This window comes from Phyllostomus hastatus, unplaced genomic scaffold (genome assembly GCF_019186645.2).
Source record: "Phyllostomus hastatus isolate PE091 unplaced genomic scaffold, TTU_PhHast_1.1 phas_contig_2287, whole genome shotgun sequence".
Lineage (NCBI taxonomy): Eukaryota > Metazoa > Chordata > Mammalia > Chiroptera > Phyllostomidae > Phyllostomus > Phyllostomus hastatus.
In genome coordinates this window covers 8,101-23,984 of record NW_025333767.1, presented here as the reverse complement: position 1 = coordinate 23,984, position 15,884 = coordinate 8,101, and the positions used below count along the sequence as shown (strand labels likewise).

At 40.3% G+C, this 15,884-nt stretch overlaps 2 pseudogenes; both read left to right on the top strand.

Moving 5' to 3' along the window:
- The first annotated feature begins 3,930 nt into the window (after nucleotides 1–3,930).
- On the top strand, nucleotides 3,931–4,879 carry LOC123817886 (annotated as a pseudogene).
- A 9,347-nt stretch (nucleotides 4,880–14,226) lies between these two features.
- On the top strand, nucleotides 14,227–15,164 carry LOC123817887 (annotated as a pseudogene).
- Nucleotides 15,165–15,884: the final 720 nt, after the last annotated feature.

Sequence of the window (15,884 nt, the reverse complement as noted above, 5' to 3'; positions counted from 1 at the left end):
AACTCCCATGGCACCTGCAACCGCCATCTTCCCATTTGAAAATTATTTTTCCTACAAATAGCTGACAAATTCCCCATGCTGATTGTTATATTATTAGACTTCCACTCAGTGTCTCAGAGAGCAGTGTGGACAGTGCCTGTGTCTGCGTGAGGAAGAACAGAGCCATGAAGATGGGGAGCCCTGCAGGCTTGCCTTCATAACCCAAAGGTAGGTGGGGGCATCCTGAAGACACAATTGCAGGCTACTTTAGCTTAGCATACGTATTGTTATATACTTACCATAGTGTTCAGTCTTCAATCCCTGAAAGGTAAAATATTCATCTGCAAGGCTTGTTATACATGTCATTTAAAACTGAATGATTTAAGTTGATTAAAAACTCATGCTTTCATGTAAAATGTCAGGCTTGTGAAGACACATTCACGTTAGAAGGTGATTTTTATTATATTAAAACTCATTCCATAAACTTTAACTGAGCACCTACAATGTTTAATAAAACAATTGGTACCATCCCCTTTCTTTAAAAAAATAATATCAAAAGCTAGCTGGAGCAGGCAGAGAAACACACTTGTGTAAATGACATTAGCATTACAATGGTATTAACACCTTACATTTTGATAGTGGTTTCAGGTTTACAATGTGCTCACATATGAGTTGTTGTTGAATTGTCAACAAAAGTGGATAAGGGGGCAAAAGAGGGAGTTCAGGGTGAGGATGGAAATGGAATAAAGAAGAAGAGATACTTTGTTGGGTAAATACTGCATAGCAGGCATCCATCATTCATTCATTCATACATTCATTCATCATTCACCTTTTTTAAAAGAGTTATTGAGTAACTGACATATGCTGGATAGGAGCTGGGTATACAATCTTGACCAAACAAAACCCCCTGCCTTTAAGGGGGTTTACATTTGGAGGAGAGAGTAAAAACAACCAGACATGTAATGACAGACTGTAAAAAATGCTAGGTCATAACAAGTAACTCCCCACTGCAAAGCAAGCTTCACTCCATGGAAGAAGATTCTGGAGTGCACAGAGGTTAAGCTGCTCAGGGTCACACAGCCAAACTCCAAAACATTTGAACCTGAATTCAAAGGCTGTATTCTTTTGAATAACCTGCTTCTAGATTCCAAAATGCAACCTGGAAGTCTCAAGATACAAGGGCCACCATCTGGTTCTGACCTGACCTTGTACCTGAGAGTCTAAAACCTCTAAGGTGAGTGGCCAGAGAAGAAAGGAGAATCATATGAATTCAAAAGAGAAGCCAAGAGTAATTAGATTCCACCTCTGGAGATATGAATTGCCTGGTCCTCATTTCTCCACTGGATGCCTTCATTATCAGTTAAAATTAGAAAATTCACATCATTTCACCCAGTAAACCTATGTCTGGACTTCAAGATGCAATCACAAATGCATTTACAAAATGTGGAGTGCAGCATTATCTGAAAACAGTGATTCGGTCCCAAATAGGCAAACTGGAGAGGGCCATGGATAGATTTTGTGGCCCCTCACCTCCCACACATCCTGCACATTCTGCAAGTCTGACCCCTGATGCCACCCCTTCACCCCTATTTTCCACAGCCCTTTCCAACCCCTGCCTCCTAAGACTGCTGTGCTGTCCAGGCTGGTGCCCCATTCTGACTGAGTCTTCATCACCGATGCCTATTCTCCACAGGCCAGATTGCCATACACCTATGAAAACCAGACTCTGCCTTAGTAACCCATGTATTTCCCATCAATTTCCACACAGGAGTAGGGAGATCTGACAGCAGCAACAACTAAACACGTCCAGTAAAACAATAAAATGCAAGTGAGAAACTGTTTAGGGACTACAGTTGAAAAAATACAGAGTAGGAAGTGAAGCCTCACATATGGTTTTAAGTGGATGAAAGATAAAAGAAAGAAAAATGTCCCAGTCATGGTCTAAGAGGAAGACATTTGGGTCTAGAACAAATGTTTCCCTTGGGGTCTCAAATGGGGGGAACTGAATGGATCCTGTCCTCAAAACTGTAACAAATAAGTTGGTTGCAGGGTGATTTATTATGCTTTTATTTCACTAAAAAAGGTGCTCTATTTTTTTCATCTTGTCTACTCTCTTCTTTCCTATCCTGCTGTCTTCACATCTAATTCCATTGCTTCAAATACCAGGACTATATCCTTACTTTCTATCATTGAACTGAATTTCAGCCACCTTAAAAATCTGAATTTTCAAAAATGATGTGGTATATGAGAGTCCTTAGACATACAGATGTCTGTGTAGAAAAGAATTTTGTCCTCTGATGGCCAGGTACTTCATTTGGAAAGAACCTAGTTTGCTATAATACAGAAATAATAGAAAATCACTAGAATTTGTGTCCACAATCCTGGTTAAAATTCTCTATTTTTCTGTGAGTTCAGCTACGTTAGATTCCCCTTACAAATGAGATCATGCAGCATTAGTCTCTCTGCATCTAGCTTACTTCATTAGACATAATGCCCTTCACTCATAGAAGCAGACTGTGGAATGGTGATGACCAGGGCCTGGGAGGAGAACAAAATGAGGAGGTGAAGGTCAAAGGGCACCAAGTGTCAGTTAAGCAGGATGAGTGAATGTAGCTCTAGCTGACCATATTGTATACTTGAAATTTGTTTAAAGACTAGGTCTTAAATGACCTCATAACAAAAAAAAATTACAAAAAATGCTTAAAAATTTTTAATTCTTCATCTTTCACCAATTTATAGACAGATCCTGGAAAAATAAGCATCCTTCTCTGTTCAGTGCAGTCATGAGGAGGGTTGGGCTAAGTCACCTTGGAGGTCCTGACGCTATAATGATCAGTTGGTCCGTGATACTTCCCTGTGCTCTCAACAGTGATTGAAGCTCTACATATACCTACAGCCCTGAGGGCCTGAGTGAAGTTCTCGTGTCTCAGAGGACAGAGAGGAGTACTGAGGAGGGCCTGATTGACCTCTTCCTTTAAAGGAAAATGTGAAGATTAAATAAGCAGACCACTTAATTAACTATTTAAATCTTGTCTACCCACTGTAATTCTGAATGTAAGGGGAATGATGGTGGAAGGGGAGGTACAGTCCTGAGGGAAATAAAGGAGGAAAAAATCGGACAACTATAATAGCATAATCAATACAGTATTTTTAAAAAATACAGAATAGAAGGATTGTTGCTAAAGACAAACCAAGAACTTAGATACAAGGAGTTAGATATCAAGGGTGGAGGAGGAGGAACTTGATCAGAATCTAAGGTAGTGGCTTCCTGCCAAACTGACTTAGCAGAATTCTGGCTAAAACTGCACTCAACAAGGGAAGACATGAAAGGCCAAGGTCAAGTTCTAGTAGAGAAGAGCGCTCAGAGCAGCCTAACAAAAATTTAGTCAAAAAAGGAGTCTTTGTCAAGTCAGAAAAATTATTTTGGTTCAAATCTTTGATTTGATACTTAATAACTTTGAAATTATGCAAATGTAGGCAAGTCATTAACTGCTCTGAGCTCCAGTTCCCCCCATATATAATGGAGATAATCATAACCACTCTACAACTCCACAGAGACATTATGAGTATCAACATCAAAATGAGATGTTAAGGGAAAAACCTTTGTTAATATGCAAAAGCTTTGCATATTGCACGTGTGAGGAAGTTCCTCTTACAGGACCTAAGATAAGCCAGAGTCAAATGACCATGGTCCTCTCATCTCCCTGTGGTCAGAGTAAGGGTGTAGGAGTGTGACAGTTCTCCCTGCCAACCCACAGTATGTACAGTAGGAAAGAATAACCTCGCAATGAAGAATTTCCAGACCAGTTCTCTGAGGAGTCACAATCATTTGGAGGCTTGAAAGAGCTTTATAAAAATGTATGACAAATGATGTTGCTGTCTCTTGATACCATACTCCAAATCCTAACGTGTCTTCTCCCAATGTAGACCTGGAAGAGAGTGGTTCCCATCATGGGCCACAGTAACCACACCCAAGTGAGGGAATTTGTCTTCCTGGAACTCACGCACTTCCGGGAGCTGAAGTTTTTCTTGTTTGTGTTCTTCCTTGCTGTATATACAACAACCCTGCTGGGCAATGCCCTCATTGTTGTGACCGTCACCTGTGACTCCCACCTCCACACTCCCTATGTACTTTCTCCTGAGGAACAAATCAGTCCTGGACATTGTTTTCTCATCAGTCACGGTTCCCAAGTTCCTGGTAGATCTTTTTGTCAGACAGGAACACCATCTCTTACAATGGCTGCATGGCACAGATCTTTTTCTTCCACTTTGCTGGTGGGGGCAGACATTTTCTTCCTGTCTGTGATGGCCTATGACAGATACCTTGCAATCGCTAAACCCCTGCATTATGTGACAATTATGAGGAGAGAGGTGTGGGTGACTTTGGTGGCAGCCTCCTGGGTGGGTGGTGGTTTGCACTCAATCGTCCAGATAATTCTGATGCTTCCACTCCCCTTCTGTGGCCCCAACATCCTGGATGCCTTCTACTGTGATGTGCCCCAGGTGATTAAACTGGCTTGCACCGACACCTCCACTCTAGAGCTTCTCATGATCTCTAACAATGGGCTGGTGACCTTGCTGTGGTTCCTCCTGCTCCTAGGTTCCTATACTGTCATTCTGGTGACACTCAGATCTCACTCTGGGGAGGGCCGGAAAAAAGGCCCACTCCACCTGCACCTCCCACATCCTGGTGGTGACCCTTCACTTTGTGCCTTGCGTTTACATCTACTGCCGGCCGTTCACTACACTGCCCATGGACACGGCTGTGTCCATCAATAACACGGTGATCACTCCCATGCTGAACCCCATGATCTATACCCTGAGAAACCAGGAGGTGAAGTCAGCCATGAAGAGACTGAAGAGCAGACTTGGACATTCTGAGGGTAGTAAACTGGGGTGAATACTTGGACTCAACTGGAAATCCAACTGATTTGGTTTTCTCAAACTGTTAGCCTGAGAGTAAGAGACACTGAGCTCTTTCTCTAGTCACTTCTAAACATACTCATAGCCCTTTGGTTCTGCTAGAAGAAACATGAGAAAAAGAGGAAGAGAGGGTAATGAGCAACATAACCATAGGCTCGAGGATTGGAAGAAATATGGCGTATAAGACTGAAATCAATACCCTAAATGCTATTTTGGTAGACTCTGTGATTCTTAAACCCACATATTTTGCTTTGAAAATAATTTGTCTACTAACAAGGCTGTCATGAGAATGAAACAGGATGAATGTTGAGAGGATGAGAGTTGTGATGGTGAGCACTGTCCTGCCATGAATCAGGCATGTAATTAATATTCCCTATTGTTTATCCCTCTATCCCTACATGTGCTCATATATGGAATATGGGGGCACTTATTTCATACATGCTTTCTCTCGCAACAGTTATGTCCAGTTGATTATTAAAATTACTTCTTCATGTTGTATTTTAAATACAGAATTTCTAGTATATTTCACCATTTAGTCTAAAGAGAAGGATTATTTTAATTTATCTTAAGCCAGATATATACATGGACAAATCTACACATGGACCAAGCAGTTCTTATCCTCAGGTCCATTCTACTTGTTTTCCCACTGAAATTAATCTCAGAAGAACTTGTGCAGTTTGTATCTGCACAAAATTCACAATGATAATTTATTTTATGTTAACCTGAACTTTCTTTTTCCTCTCTATCTCTTCTTTCCATCTTACCTCCAAGACTTTTATAACTGAAGCAAAACTATAGTCTTTGCCTATGTATGCATAGACAGTTCAAGGCAAATCATAGCAGTACCAAAAAAGCTGCCTAAGAAACACCTTTCCCTGTACCCATTTTTGCATAACAACACAGAAAAGACACATACCCCATGATCAGGGTCATTTAGGAATAGACACAGGGTCTGCATTGTGATCTACCCCTCGCCCATGGGAAGGATTCCAAGCAAGTAGACATATACACAGTGAATCTTTCTTCTTTCTCTCTGTTCACCTTAAATTTACCTTTCAGCCTCAGTAGTCATTCAAAACGTAACCAAGGGAAATAAGGAAGTTCAGAAAATTGCAGCACACAGAACAGTTTTGGCAAGAGGTTATGATGCATTAATATTTGACCAAAGAGGTCCTAGTAGGTGACACATCTGTGACCTTCTCTGAGTCCTGCAAGGCAGACACTTTGGGCGAAGATATATGCCAGTGCTTTTCAAATTTTTTGAAGTTATTGACCCTCAACAATCTACATTAGATATTTTTTCTAATTTTTCTAAAAAATCATAGATATGTAGTACCCCCACAAGAAAATATAACACCAAAGTATACTACATATCGTTTCACGTACTGAGGTTCCATGAAGAGCCATATGTCACTGTAATATCTCAGACTTTTTGACCCCAAAGAACCAACATTTGCACTTTTGGGAAGTTGCCCACAATAAGAACGGATGATCATATAGTATTAGATATTTCTTTGATATATTTCCTGAAAACTCAGAAAATCACAGAATAGATTTGTGGTTTCTGGTGCCTCACTAGAATTTTTTAAAGCATAGAAATGTGGGCAGCTTTGTGCCTAGTGTGTGTGTGTGTGCATATGTGTGGAGTTACATTCAGTAATGACTCATGTTTTACACTACTTATTAAGTTTTAAACTACTTAACTCCCACTGGAATTCCAACACTACCATAAGAATGTACATTCTATTTCTACATTCACATCCAATCAAATTCCCTTCACTAATTCTCATATTAGACTTGGGCCTGAGAGACTGGGGCACATGGCAGGGACACTGGGATAAGCAGAAAGCCACAAAGACATGACTCCTGCATCTGCCTTTCCCAAGGTGACTACATCAAGCTATAATGCCTTTGCACTGCAAAGAAACACATTAACAAATAAAAAGACAACATACAGAATGGGAAAAAATATTTGCAAATTATATATCCAATAAGGAATTCATATTCAAAATATATAAAGAACCCCTATAGCTCAACAGCAAAAAAACAAAAGTGAGTAGAGGAACGAATAGATTTTTTTCTTTATTTTTTTCCCTGGCTTATAAACAACAGAAATTTATTTCACACAGTCTGGAGACTGAAAGTCCAAGATGAAGGTGCCAGCATGGTCAGGTTCTGAAGAGAGCCCTTTTCTGGGTTACAGATTGCCATCTTTTCATTGTATCTTCACATGCTGGAAAGGGGATGAGAGAGGGTCCCTCCTATAAGGGCACTAACCTCATTCACCAGGGCTCCACCCTCATGACCTAATCACCTGCAGAAGTCCTAGACCCTGATAATACTATATTGGGGATTAGGATTTCAACATACTAATTTTTTTATTATGTACTGATTTCAGTGTGCAGCTTAGTGATTAGACAGTCATATCCTTTACATACTTGATATTTCCAGTACTCCAACTGGCACCATGCATAGTTATCACAATATTATTGACTATGTTTGTTAAGCTTTACTGACATTCCCTCAACATTTTTGTAACTACCAATTTGTGCTTCTTAGTCTCATCATCTCTTTCACCCAGTGCCCAATCCCCCCTCCCCTCTGACAATCACCAGTTCTCTCTGTGTGTATCTAGGAGTGTACTTCCATTTTGTTTGTTCACTTGTTTTGTTCTTTAGATTTCACATATAAGTGAAATCACATGGTTTTTGTATTTCTCTGACTAACTTATTTCACTAAGCATAATACTCTTAGGTCCATCCATGTTGTTGCAACATGGATGATAAGATTTCATTAATGTTTATGGCCACGTAATATTCCATTGGATATATGTGCTGTAGCCATTTTATCCATCACTATATTGATGGGCACTTGGGTTGCTTCTATAGCTTGGCTATTATAAATAATGCTGCAATGAACATAGGGATGCATGTATTGCTTCAAATTAGTGTTTTGGGTCTCTTTGGATAAATCCCCAGAAATGGAATCACAGGGTCATAAGGCAGGCAGGTCCATTTTTAGTCTTTTGAGAGAACTCCATACTGTTTTCCATAGTGGCTACACCAGTCTGAATTCCCCCAGCAGTGCACTAGAGTTCCTTTTTCTCCACATCCTCACCAGTACTTGCAGTTTTATTGATAAGATATGTGAGGTGTCAGATGTATGTGAAGTGGTAGCACACTGTGGGTTTCATTTGCATCTCTCTGACAATTAGTGGCATTCAGCATTGCTTCATATATCTATTGACCTTTTGTTTTCCTCTGGAGAAGTGTCTCTGAATACATATTTTTCAAAACAAGACATATGAATGCTCAGCAGGTACATGAAAAGGTGCTCAACATCACTAAGCATCAAAGAAATTCAAATGGCAGGTGGTGGCTGGTTTATCACATGCAAATGTGGGACTGCCCAGAGTTGCATGCAGATAACCAGGAGGAACATGGGGAGTGAGACTACCAAGCAACCCAGGGTTACAGTGTGGGGAAATAAAGCCTCAAAACCTCTGACTGAAAACATCTGTGGGTGTTGTGGCACTGGAAGAAATGCCCAGCCTCACAGGAGACTTTATTGGAGAGACCCACAGGGTTCAAGAACATTCACAAGCCCACACACCCAGGAATCAGCACCAGAAGAGCCCAATCTGCTTGTGGGTAGCAAAGGAAGTAACTGAAAGCCAGTGGAGAGCTGAGCAAGTGGCACTGTTCCTTCTCAGAACCCAACCTACATAAAGCACCACAACACAGTGATGGAGGTTGCCCTGCCCTGTCAAATACTTAAGGCTCCAATCCCATACCACATATTGGGTGCACTGAGATAAAAAAAAATGGCCCAAATGTAAGAACAGATCACAGATCCAGAAAAAAATACAACTAAGTGATGAAGAGATAGCCAACCTATCAGATGCAGAGTTCAAAACACTGGTGATCAGGATGCTCACATAATGGGCTGAGTATGGTTGCAAAACAAAAAGAGGAAGAAGTGAAGGCTCTAACAAGTGAAATAATGGAAAATGCACAGGGAAACAACCAACTGTGTAAGGAAGAAAACTGGGACTCAAATCAACAGTTTGGAGCAGAAAGAAGAAATAAACCTTCAACCAGACATAATGAGACAACAAGAATTTTTTTTTAAAATGAGGAGAGGCTTAGGAACCTCCAGGAAAACTTTAAATGTTCCAACATCTGAATCATAAGAGTGCCAGAAGGAGAAGAGGGAGAGCAAGAAATGGAAAACTTATTTGAAAATATCATGAAGTAGAACTTCCCAAGAGCAGAACTCTCTGGCAAAGGAAATAGACTTCCAGAAAGTCCATGAAGCTCAGAGAGTCCCAAAAATGTTAGGCCTGAGGAAGTACACACCAAGGCACATCATAATTACATTACCCAAAATTATAGGTAAGGAGAGAATCTTAAAAGCAGCAAGAGAAAAAGGAGATAATTACCTACAAAGCACTTCCCATTAGACTATCAGCTGATTTCTCAAAAGAAACCTTGCAGGCAAGAAGAGGCTGCAAAGAAGTATTTGAAGTCATGAAAGGCAAGGACCTACACCCAAGATTACTCTATCCAGCAAAGCTATCATTTAGAATGGAAGGGTAGTAAAGTGCTTCCCAGGTAAGGTCAAGTTAAAGGAGTTCATCATCATCATGTCCTTATTATATGAAATGTTAAAGAGACTTATCTAAGAAAAAGAAGATGATCAAAAATATGAACAGTAAAATGACAACAAACTCACAACTATCAACAACTGAACAAACAAAAGCAAAAAAAATGAGCTAAGCAAACAACTAGAGCAGGAACACTCTCACAGAAGTGGAGATCACATGGAGGCTTATCAGCAGGGATGTGGGGGGGAACAATGAGGGAAAAGGTACAGGGAATAAGAAGCATAAATGGTAGGTACAAAATAGACAGGAGGAGGTTAAGAATAGTATAGGAAATGCAAAAGTCAAAGAACTTATATTGCAACCCCATGCACATGAACTAGAGGGGGAATGCAGGTGGAGGGGCAGTGTAGGGCAAAGGGGTAATAGAGGGGGGAATGAGACAACTGTAATAGCATAATCAATAAAATATATTTAATAGAAAAAAATTAAAAAATGGAACTTCCTTATGGTCCAGCAATTTCATCCCTGGTTTTGTACCCAAAGGAAATGAAACAGGCATCAGCACTCCCATGCTCATGTCTCACAGAGGCATCAGCACTCCCATGCTCAATGCAGTATTATTTACAACATCCAAGATATGTAAATAATCTCAGTGTCCACTGATGCAAAGAATGGTTAAAGAAGATATAGTATGTAAGTGTGTATATGTGGCATGTACCCTATTTTGTGTGTATAATGTGCATCCACATTTTTTGTGCATTATACAGGGGATTATTTTACTGATTATTATACCTATGGTGCATAATCATTATAGCTATGTATAACATGCATCCTCATTTTTCCCTCAAAAAAGAAAGGGAAAATTTGGGAAAAATATGTGCACTATACATGGCAAAATATGGTGTGTATAAGCATATATGTGTGTCTGTGTATATAAACTTATATATAATAGGATGTAATCAGCCATAAAAAATTAAGGAAATTCTGCCCTTTTCAACAGAATGAGAGGACTTTGAGGGAAATCAACCAGACAGAGAAAAATAAGCATGTTATGATCTCATATCCATTTGGAATCTAAAAATCTGAACTCACATAAACAGAGAGTGGAGTGGTGGTTGACAGGTGCTGGGGGAGGGGCGAGATGGGGAGATGTTGTACAAAGGGTACAAGCTTCCAATCTCAAGGTGGGCGAGTTAGGACACCTAATGTATTGCATGGTGATCACAGTTAACAATACTGTGCTGTGCCCTTGAAAGTTGCTAAAAAGAGTCCATCATAAATTTTTTTCAACACAAAAAAGAATTCTGTGAGGTGATGGAGGTGTTAGCTGACACTACAATGATAATCATGTTGCCATACATGAATGGACCAAATCAGCACACTGCATACCTTAAACACACACAGTGGTACATGTCTATTTCATCTCACCACTCCTGGGAAAGAAAGCATTATCCATCTCAATCACACAACCTGCCTCCTGCGGTTTTCATCTTTCTTAACTGGTTTAACATACTACAACAAAATATAAACGCAGTTAAATCTAAAGCCATCATTACTCTGCCAACAGTGGCGTGGCATGTATTGTACACATTCTCTATAAGATGAAACGATTTAATAATTGAGTTGATTTTATATAACTACTGTAATTGTGTAGGCTGTCTACACAATTTATCTAGCTATATCCCAATTGAGAGACTCCATGTGAGTAAATTTGGAAAACAGGAAAAATGTGCATTTTCCCCAAACATCTGCAAGCCATGTTTCTCCGCATGTGGAGACTGCACCATCATGAGACCGTGATCACCATGTGTATAATTAGAAACTGAACTGGTGGCAAAGGATCTCAGATCAACTTTGCTTCATCTAGTTTTTGGCAATCTAATTGAAACTCATTTGTATATAGTGTCCTCTGAGCCTGGTAAGCCATGAAAATTGGACCCTTGTCATCTCTTGGGCACAAAGTTTGGCAGGTTTTCACGGCATTCTCATTGAGCCATGGATAAGAGAGTAAGTATCTTTTTCTGCCTCTAAATAATGTGGACAGCTGGGAAAATGTGTCCATGTGTGTGTGCATGTGTGCTCACCTGCACATGTGTGAAAGTCTCAGTAACTTTTTAATAACTCCCATTGAAACTTCATCACCAACAGCAGAATCAGACACTTGACTTGCACTTCCTTGTCCAATAATATTCCCTTTGCAATTCCTGTATTGGGCGTGAGGCTGACAGATTTGTATATAAGATAGGGCCTCAGTGGAAGTTCTTGAGGAGGAGATTCTGTGGATCTGCCCTTTCTCTCCTGACAGGTAGGCAAAAATGCTAAGATATTCAGTGTTTCAAAAGGCTTTACCTTCAGAAACAAAATTTTCAAGAATTAATGTCGCCAGTGTTCTGTTCTGTACTGCACCTTACAGCATACCTCCTGTGGCTGGAGTTTCAGGACCCAAGGAATCAGGTAAAGACATCCAACATCTAGCTAAGGGTGAAGGTTATGCATAGTGAAATTGAGATGTCCTTATTTGGATGATGTATAAATAGTTTGACTTTGATATTTTCCAGGTAGTATATTAAGTGCTTCATAGCAAAGATGGTCTCAGTGATGGAAACAGCACAGATGAGTGTTATCCATTGGGAAGAAAGACATTGTGTTCAGAGGGATTCAGAAATGTGGTCCATTCAATGTGCAAGAAGGCATTATGCATTTGTGACACTTTGACTTTCTTATTGGTGAGGTTGCCTCAGGCTAAAATCAGTGTCAGCAGGGTTTCCAGAGCCCCTGTCTGCCTAATTCTTATCTTCAGACAGACCTTATCAAACATTCTTATGACACGAAATTAGCCCCTGTCTACACATAGAAGACTGAGGGGGAAAGACAACAGTTTCTGCCTTCCTACTTCCACCTCTCCCTTCCCTTCAGGCAAACACAGATTCATAACATGTTCCATGTGAAAAACAAGAATAGCATTAATACTTACAAAAGGATGGTGGTGAAAATTAAGGAAAACAACTTGTCCTACTTCTTGTTTTAAACTTTCTCTTTATTGTTGATATTAATACAGATGCCCCCATTTTCCCCACCTCTGCCCACCTCCACCCAGCCCCCATGTCCCTTCCCTCTGGGCATCACCACACTGTTGTGTGTCATCACTCGAAAAATAGTCATTTTTGTTACTGCTGGAAACCATGGTATTTCCTATCACACCTCCTATCCCACCCAAATCTACCTCTACTTCTATCACGACGCATTTCACATTTTGTCATACATTATATTCATCAATTTACACAAACCATCCACTTTGGATAAGCTGTGTGTGCCTTGAAAATGTGGTCCAGCCCTGGCTGGTGTAGCTCAGTGAATTGAGTGCAGGCTGCGAACCAAAGCATCACAGGTTCAATTCCCAGTCAGGGCACATGCCTGGGTTGCAGGCCACAGCCCCCAGCAACTACACATTGATGTTTCTCTCTCTCTCTCTCTCTCTCTCTCTCTCTCTCTCTCTCTCTCTCTCTCTCTCTCTCTCTCTTCCCTCTCTAAAAGTAAATAAAATAAAATCTTTTAAAAAAGAAAATGTGGTCTAATTTATCCATGTACATTGGGATACTGCTAGAAATGTTCACTTGTTAAGTATAAGGTAGAACAAATAATAACTATGAAATTCCTAAGATGGATCAATAATAGCTGATTTTTTAAAAGGACGTGGTTCTAATGATACCAGGGTCTACCCCTGCCATGTGATGCCTTCACTCTCCTGTTTTTGTCCCACAAAGGGAAAGAGGCAGAGAGCATGACTGACACAGTAGGGGCCACTTCTCAGAAGCAGGTCACTGTCTTCATTCTGTCCCCTACACTCGAGCGAGGATCACGTCAGTTATACAAGATGGATGAGGTTCTAGAGGTCTGCTGCACAGCCCTGTGGCTGTAGTTAACAATTCAGAACCATGCACTTGGGATCTGTTAAGAGGGTAGATTTCATGTTTAAGTGTTTTAACTTTAACACAAAAATTGATGATATACTTTGAGATACGGATTTATGCAATGTTTCAATCTGTATTCCAATAGCAAATTATACATGTGTTTAAGTAATTAAGCAAATAATCAAATCAGCATGAAGTAATTACAGTGACAAGTTACACAGAATAATGGGCTGTAATTTTAAGAAATTCAACAATAAAGAATCAAGAGCAAGGAAACTGATTCATGTCACAGCAATGTTGCAACAAGAACAGAATGACATCCCTTTCTTTAGCAAGATAAGACCCTGTTGAAGGGAATGGAATATTTTCTAATACAAATATTAAACTGATAGACTATAAACGTACAATGGATGGAACCGTGCCTTCCATATCATTGTATTTAATGCTTCAGACAGTTCCTGACATTCAATGAGTATATGTGAAATAAAAATAATAAAATTTTAAAATAAAAATAAGTTGATTAAACTAAGCTATGTAAAGGTCACTACTTAACGTAAATGTTTATTCTCTCCAAAACAGTTTTATACAAAAAAAGAATTATTGACTCTGCATGTGATAATTTTATTGGATCACCAAACTGACTGCAATCTCAGAAGTTTGCACAACTCCAAATAATTGCACACAGTGCAGCCACATGGGCAGCGTTCTGAACTGCATTCTCAGTGCTTAGGAAGGAAACAAGAAATAGAGAAGTAGCTCTCCATATGAAGTAGCTGGAAACACAAGAGAGACAGAGAAGATGACTCCATGGAGCCGGAAAACGACACCAGAGTAAAAGAATTTATTTTCCTTGGCCTCACCCAGAATCAAGACCTGAGTTTGGTCTTCTTTCTTTTCCTGCTTTTGGTGTATGTGACAACTCTTCTGGGAAACCTCCTCATCGTGGTGACAGTGACCTGTGAGTCTGGTCTTCACATCCCCATGTACTTCCTGCTCCGTAATCTCTCTGTCGCCGACATCTGCTTTTCCTCCATCACAGCTCCCAAGGTTCTGGCGGACCTTCTGTCACAGAGAAAGACCATCTCCTTCAATGGCTGTTTCACCCAGATGTTTTTCTTCCACCTTGTTGGAGGGGGTGGATGTATTTTCTTTGTCAGTGATGGCATTAGATCGGTATGTGGCCATCTCCAAGCCCCTACACTATGTGACCATCATGAGTAGGGAGCGCTGTACTGCCCTCATTGCAACCTCCTGGGTGGGGGGCTTTGTCCACTCCATCGTCCAGATTTCCTGCTGCTCCCACTCCCCTTCTGTGGACCCAATGTTCTCGACACTTTCTACTGTGATGTCCCCCCAGGTCCCTCAACCTCGCCTGTACAGACACTTTTGCCCTTGAGCTCCTCATGATTTCCAACAATGGCTTGCTTGCTAACCTGTTGTTCTTCTTCCTACTGGGGTCCTACATAGTCATCCTAATGATGCTGAGGTCTCAAGCAGGGAAGGACAGGAGCAAAGCCATCTCCACCTGCACAGCCCACGTCACTGTGGTGACCCTGCACTTTGTGCCCTGCATCTACGTCTATGCCAAGCCCTTCACTGCCCTCCCCCAGGATAAGGCCATCTCTGTCACCTTCACTGTCATCCCCCCTCTGCTGAACCCCCTGATCTACACTCTGAGGAACCAGGAGATGAAGTCAGCCATGAGGAGACTGAAGAGAAGACTCGTGCTTTCTGAAAAGCTTTAGAGGATTTTTTTTCTCCTTTTTGTCCTTCTTCTTACCCCCTTTGAAAATGTTTCTCCATCAAATAAACTGTATTTACTAAAAAAAATTCTAGTTAATGTTTATATTTCTGCTAAGATACACATGTCTTTCAAAAATTATGAACAGCATGAAATAATAATGTAAAAATATGGGTTTCATGTTACAAAAGAAAGTAATCAAACTGTTAGCCAGAGAGGTGTGTATTATTGCAATACAAATTTGAAAAAAATATGAAAACAAAATGAAAAATACACTCAAACAATTTTATCACATTGTAATTGTTGTGGAGTTTTTTTCCCCAGCTCTACTGAGGTATAATTGATAAATAGAAGTGGCATATATTTAAGAGGTGCAACTTAATATGTGCATACACTATTTATAGGCCTTAAAGAGCAGGATAATAGTGCATGTTTTCACAGAATTTCAGCAGCTCGGTAATAAATATACTGATGAGGGGTAAAGATAAACACAGAGAGAAAAACTAAGAGACTACTGAAATAGTCCCAGGAAAGAAATAATACAGACATGGCCTAGGAGAGGAATCGAGGGGGAGGTGATGAGATTTTTTAAAAACTGTGAAGGTCGAGCCAGTGGGATTTGCTGATGGGTCCAGGGTGGATTTTCTGGTTACATGTGCGCCTATGAGAACTCCTTTGAATTTGAGTTCTTTCTATTTCCCTAACAACTGCTTTCTATGGGCAA